The sequence below is a fragment of the Phascolarctos cinereus genome, unplaced genomic scaffold, assembly GCF_003287225.1.
Source record: "Phascolarctos cinereus isolate Bilbo 61053 unplaced genomic scaffold, phaCin_HiC Scaffold_4;HRSCAF=312, whole genome shotgun sequence".
Lineage (NCBI taxonomy): Eukaryota > Metazoa > Chordata > Mammalia > Diprotodontia > Phascolarctidae > Phascolarctos > Phascolarctos cinereus.
In genome coordinates this window covers 538,492,520-538,499,449 of record NW_027555847.1, presented here as the reverse complement: position 1 = coordinate 538,499,449, position 6,930 = coordinate 538,492,520, and positions in this window count along the sequence as shown.

The window sequence follows — 6,930 nt, the reverse complement described above, 5'->3', positions numbered from 1 at the left end:
ACAGGGAAGGTGAAAACATGGAGATGTGATGTCCAGGAAAGGTAGCTATTCTGCAAGTTCCTCTAGATACAGGCAGTGGGACTCAGGAGAGGAGACCTCTGAGAAGGAAGCTGGATGATAACAAAGAGACTAGAGGAGAGAAACATCAACTAAATGGTTTTGATTCGTAGTCTTGGCAAATACATAGCAAAGAGTTAAGTGGGGGGAACAAAGAAACAAAAGCAAAGCAGGAAGCCAATGAAAAGGATTAGATGCCCAGATGTCCCTGCTAAGGAAATCATCCTAGACTGAGGCATCTGGATTTCACAGCTACTGAAACACCAGCAGTTGCCGCCATATGCTGAGCAGAAAACAAGAGCCTGTTTCACAACTCCAGTGACAAGAGAACGCAGCAGCAGATTGGACGAGCTCAGTGGGCTTCTGGGAAAATCCCTAGTATTTTCTCAGCATTGAGACCTTCCATCTACTCTGGCTTCCACCCTGGCCCCTAGGAGCTGGGAAACATCCTTACCATGCCCTTGAGACGGTGGTGCTTCAAGAGCATAGAGAAAGGGAGGGACGGCTGACCCACGTCAGTTACAGATGTTTCCATTGTATGCTCTAGTGGCAGTCTGTCTTCAGGACCTTAACACCAGGCCTGCTGCACTTCTGTCCTCTGCGAGGCAGATAGGGCAAGCAAATACATTTTCCAAATTACTCCATTGTTCTTGAGAACGAGGGAGGGAAGGGAAAGGGAACACAGAGATGCTTCACCTAGAGATTGTGAATTCCTGAGAGGAGATTTGGGTATTGGGGAGCACCAAGACAGAAAACTGGTCTTCTGGAAAGAGCAGGCCATCAGTATCAGAGATAATAGGATGGCAAATAACATATTTTTTCTTTCCTTACAATATTCCTGTCACCAGATATGTCAGCCTCATTCAGACTACCGTGTTCCAGACATTTAAAATCACTCTCCTTGATTTTTATGTGTGGTCAAAGAGGTTTTGTTCTTTTCCCCCTCCCTACCTTCCTCGCTGAATGGGAGATAAGGATGACTTAGTTGGGCCACTTACCTTTTTTAAAAGAGCTGATTGTGCCTATAGCTTTGAGGGGCTAAGAAATCTACTTAAAGTAATTCAAGGCTGTATGAACTAATGTAAGCAGAAAGAACATAATTGATGGGAAATGGTTTAACAATATTTGTAAACACCTAGAAAGAATTTGGGGGAAAAATCCAGGCCACATTATGTTTCATGCAAGAAGCAAAATGATGGGAAAGAAAATGTGGCCTGGTCTAATAATTGGAAAAAGGCCTGTGGTTGGCTATCCTTAGATAAGGGTGACTGCCTTGAGATCCACACCCTTTAGAACAAGAAAAAAAAAAGTATGTAGTGGGATCCACAGGAATCTTCTCTAAGTGTCAACCTATGTTCTCCCTTCCCTGGGTCTTGGCTTGATAGGGTTGGGGCAGCTTGCATTATGAAGGTTCAATGTTTATGTTGATAAGTATGTCTGTTTCTCCTTCCCTTCTTCCTACTCCTTTTACTCCTTTCTGCAGAAATGTGCTTTGGTTTCTATCTGACAATAAAACTGGGACAAGTCGCTGGCATTATCACTGAAAGTCACATTTGCCATGGGATCACACTTGGATGGGAACAGATGTATCTGCTCTGAGCCCAGGAAACATCCTGGTATTAGTCCCTAGAACCCCAAGGCCAGAATTTGGTTACTGAACCCATCATATTGACAGATCAATGGGCCATATGCTCTGATGCAGTTTGCTGCACTCTAGTGGACCCTTCTTTCCTCATGTTTCTTGTCAGGGCCTCCTCTAGGCTGCCATCTGTGACAAAGCATCTCTTTTGCCTATGGGAGATATAGAGATTCATTTATTCATTCTCTTAATTTCTTAAGCTATTATCAGTGTATAGGAGAATGAGCTCAACCCACCTTTCAGAATTGTGATTGTTATACTTTGTTACATATTTCAACAGTTATATTCATCATATCAGATAGCTGTCTGATAAAAAAAAATCCAGGCAGTGGTCTATTCATCTTCATCACCTCACCTAGACAGTCTGACCAAGCATTGTCCATAAGGTTGCTGGCACAGCATTTTCATCTACTACTTTCCTGGGTGTGTCCTCAGATTTCTCATTACATGTCTGCCCCTGCTCTGAATCATAGCATTTTAGAGCTATAAAGGACCTTGGAGGTCATCTGATCTAATTCTTCACTTTACAAATGAGGAAACTGGGACACATAGAGCTTTATGGCGGATAAGGTAGTCCTTTCTCTTTGCCAAGGCCTCCATTTGTGTCCTTTATTTCATCTCATCCCTTTCTACCTCCTTCATGAGCTTGACTCCATCAATTATTCCCTCTTTCTAGTCTTCAATCTCTCTCTCTATTGGTTCTTTCCCCACATCTTCCACCTTCCAATGAAAGCATGCCAAGGTCTCCCCAAGCCTCCAAAAAACCTCCCCTTGGAAGGCAGCATGGTATAGTGTAACTATGCCATAACGGGGTAATATTACCTTTAGTACTTACCAGCTATATAATCTGGGGTGAGTCACTTAAATTCCATGAGTTTCAGTTTCCATGTCTGGGAAATGAATTTAATAATACTTATTGTACCTACCTCAGACTGTTGTGAGGATCAAATATATACATTATACTTTTTTATAACCTTTAAGCTGTTGTCCTGTATCTTACACTCCCTTTCACTTGTAAATTCCTGGAAAGAATATTCCTGGAAAGCTTCCCTCCACTCGCTTTCTGTCCATTTACAGCATTGCAAAGAATCTAAGAACAGGAAGAGACCTCTAAAGGGACCATGCCAACTCATACCTGACTACAAATCTCCCCTACAACCACCTGATGAGCAGTCATGCAACCTTTTCTTGGATCTCTGGTGAGGCAAAACCCATTACCTGTTGATGAAGCTTATTCCACTTTTAGATAGTTCTAATTGTTAAGAAGTTTTTCTTTATATAAAACCTATATCTTTCTGAGATCTGACTGTGACAGAGTACAGCAAAACTATCATTTTTGTCACTATGCTCCTCTAAATGCAGCCTAGGATGGTGTAGCATATAAAAAATTTCAAGAGACATAGTTTCTGGGTAATTAATCATTTTATTAATCATGTTAGCAGGTAATAAAAGGGGTCAGTGGCACTCTTGAATGCCAAAGACTCCTCACAGAACCCAGTCAATGCTTATTCGCCCTTGGAAGAGTGGGTGTTCCTGATGGTGGCAATCAACTCTGATTGGTTAACAATTAATAAGAAGTATGAATATCACAATGAGAGGTGGGCTTATTCTAATGAGGGACTGAGAGACAAGTCTTGGCCAAAGAGACTTATCTCTTATCCAGACTACCCCTGCCTAGGGCAATCTAGACAAAACAGGGGTCCACCTCTACTCAGATTTGGCCAGAAGTCACCTAGATTAAATTCTTTGTAAGGTTCTCTACTTGGGTATGGTCTCCAACCCAGGATCTAAAGGCGTATACCCTGGGGGATTTGGGCAATCTGATCCATCAACAATGGCCTTCAGATGCTGGCTTGGATTAGTAGAGAATGAGGATCTAGGAAGGGAAAAAAATAAAAACAATAAAACCAATAATTGGTTACTTAATAATTATTTCTCTCAATGGCATTACCCTTTCTGGCTACCATATCCCATTTTTTATTCATATCAGGCTTTCACTCCATTAAAACTCTCAGTTATTTTTCATGGGAAGCTGCATCTAGCCATTACTAACCATATTGTACGTTAAAGTTGGATTTTTGAACCCGCGTGGGATTTTATGCTTATTACATCTTATTGGATTTGGTCCATTGTTTTAGCCTTTTGTCATCTTTTTGGATCATGACTTTTTCACCTAGAGTCTTAGGTGTTCATCCTAGTTTCATGCCAACGTGCAAATTTGAAAAGTATGCCGTATTACTTCATTCAGGTTATTGGCAAAAATGTTGAAATATTTATTCTTTAATTCTTTTCCAATCTGGCTTTTGAACCAATTCTATAGAAAATGCTCTCTCAAAAGTCATCAATGGAATCTTAAGAACTAAATCCAATGGCCTTTAGGCAGCATTCAACATTGTTGACCTGGCCACTTGTTTCTTCTGGATACTCTTTCTTTTGCTTTTTTTTGGGGGGGTGGCAATTGGGGTTAAGTGACTTGCCCAGAGTCTCACAGCTAGTAAGTATCTGAGGCTGAATTTGAACTCTGGTCTTCCTGACTTCATGGCCCATGCTCTATCTGTTATGCTACCTGGCTGCCCCTCACCTTGGTTTTCATGACACTGATCTCTCCTTATTTTTCACCTGCCTCACAGACTGCACCTTTGGGGCACCCTTTGGTTCACTGCTCTTCTAAGAGTGAATGTTCCCCAATGCTCTTGGTTCCCCAAAGAACAAAACTCTGTTCTCTTCATTCCCTGTACACACTCTCTCTTGGTGATTTCATCAGCTCATAGTTATTACTTCTATATAGATGACTACAAGAATGGGGAAAATAGGATAGGGTTGGGGAATATGGGGAGTGAAGGCTAGTCAGTATTGGAGGTAATATTTAAACTCAGATCTTCCTAACTCTAAACTCAATAATCTATCCAGTATAGGATGTTGCTTTCCTCCCACAATTTCCTGGAGCACTTTGTGGGGATGTCTCCTTTGCCCCCATCACTCCGAGTCTTGTATTAGACTTATTTATGTATGTCTTATATTCTCCCCAGTAAAATGTAAGTTCCTTTAAGTCAGGACTGTAAGATGGTTGTTGTTGTTTTGTGTGTATGTGTATGTTTTAATTTTTGCATCCTCAGTGCATACTGTCCCTTCCACGGCACAGCATGGTATAGTAGAAGGAACACTGGTCTTGAGTCAGAAGAGACTTGGCTTGGAATTCCACTTGAATATTAACTGTGTGACTTTGGACAAATCACTTAAGGTCTCTGAGCCTCCACCTCTGTAGAAGGGAAGTATTTCCCTTATAATGTTGTTGTGACAATCAAATAAGATAGCACATCAAAGCATTTTGTCCATGAGCTAATATTGCTACATGTAACAGATACTTCCTAAATGTTTGTTAAACTGAATCAGAAATAACTTTCTCAAGATTTTATAGACCCCATTCGTGGCAGAGCTAGGAGTATGACCCTGGTCTTCAGGTTCCCAGACCAATGCTTAGGACAGTACAACTAACTAAAATCATGGTGTATTAAAGATGGAAACAATGTAGGTAGTCCTCAGGGCCCTCTTCTCTTCTCCCTCTATACTACTTCACTTGGCGATCCCATCAGTTCCCATGGATTTCATTACCTTCTCTATGCTGATGATTCTCAAACCCAACCTGCCCCAACCTCTCTACTAACCTCTAATCTTGCATCTCCAACTGCCTTTCAGACATCTCAAACTGGATGTCCAGTAGACATCTTAAATCCAACATGTCCAAAACTGAACTCATTATTTTTCCCCTAAAACCCTCCCCCATCTCCCACCTTCCCTGTTACTACTGAGGACCCTATATTCTCCCAGCGCTCCAGGCCCACAACCTCACCATCCTTAGCTCCTCACTATCTCTCACAGTACCCCACATATCCAATCCGTTGTAAAGGCCTACCAATTGCACCTTTGCAACAACCCCTGAATACACCCCTTTCTCATACACCCCTTTCTCTCCTCTGATATTGCCACTACTCCAGTTCAGGCCCTTATCATTTCATACCTGGAATACCATGCTGGTGGGGCATGACTCTCCCTCCAATCCATCCTCCATTCAGCCACCAAAGTAATTTCCCTAAAGCACAGGTCTGACCGTGTCAGTCTCCTCCTCAAAATTCTCAAGTGTCTTCCTGTTGTCACCCTAACCTCCCCCACCCCCACTATTCCAGTCTTCTTTCTCCTTACCTTACTTCTCTCCATGTTCCAACCAAAATAGAGAGCCAGCTCCTCTTGAAACATTTCATCCATTTCCATGCCTTTGCACAAGTACACATGAAATATATTCCCTCTTTGCCTCTACTGAGGACCCCCCCCTCCCCGGCCCCGGTTTCTAGCAGAGCTCAGCTCAAGCACCACTTCCCATAAGAAGTCTTTACTCATTACCCTTGTCCCCCCCAACCCATCCCCAATTGCCTGTATTTTACTTATCTGCATATGTATTGTATCATCTTCATTGAATGTAAACTTTTTTTCTTTTAATTCCCCAGTACCTATCTGGGTATAATTGGGCAATAAATTGTTCATTTGTTTTCAGTCATGTCTGACTCTTTGTGACCTCAGTTTGGATTTTCTTGCCGAAGATACTGGAGTGGTTTGCCCTTTCCTTCTCCAGTTCATTTTACAGATGAGGAAACTGAGGCAAACAGGGTTGAGTGACTTGCCCAGGGTCACACAGCTAGTGTCTAAGGCCAGATTTGAACTCAGGATTCCTGACTCCAGCCCTAGTACTCCTCGATGCCCATTTAATACAGTAAGTATTTAGTAGATGTGTGTTGAAATCATCTTAATTAGGGGGATAAGATATGCACAAATAATTACATTAGGAATACAAGTATATAGGTGTGGTCTGAAAGGAAGGGGCCTTTGGGTACAGAAGGTGGGAGGGCTCATAAAAAGGTGTATAAAGGTAGGTGAAGTTCTGACAAAGCAGTTCTGAAATAAAGATTTTGTGGCATCCTGGCCATCGAGAAGATGGGAAACAGTAAAGGCACAATAAAAAACTACCATGCTTTCTTGAAGAAAGATAAGAGATCTAAGTGTATTCTAAGACTTAAGTTTGGAAGAAAGACTAGGTAGAATAGAGCCCAACCTTCTAGGTATACCAAATAATCTGGCATAATAACACCCATGTTGATGAGTTTATTTTCTGCTCTGTTGTTTTCCCTTTGGTGATCCTGGTAGGAAACTCTCTTGCTCAGTGACTGTTAATCAGATGGTTC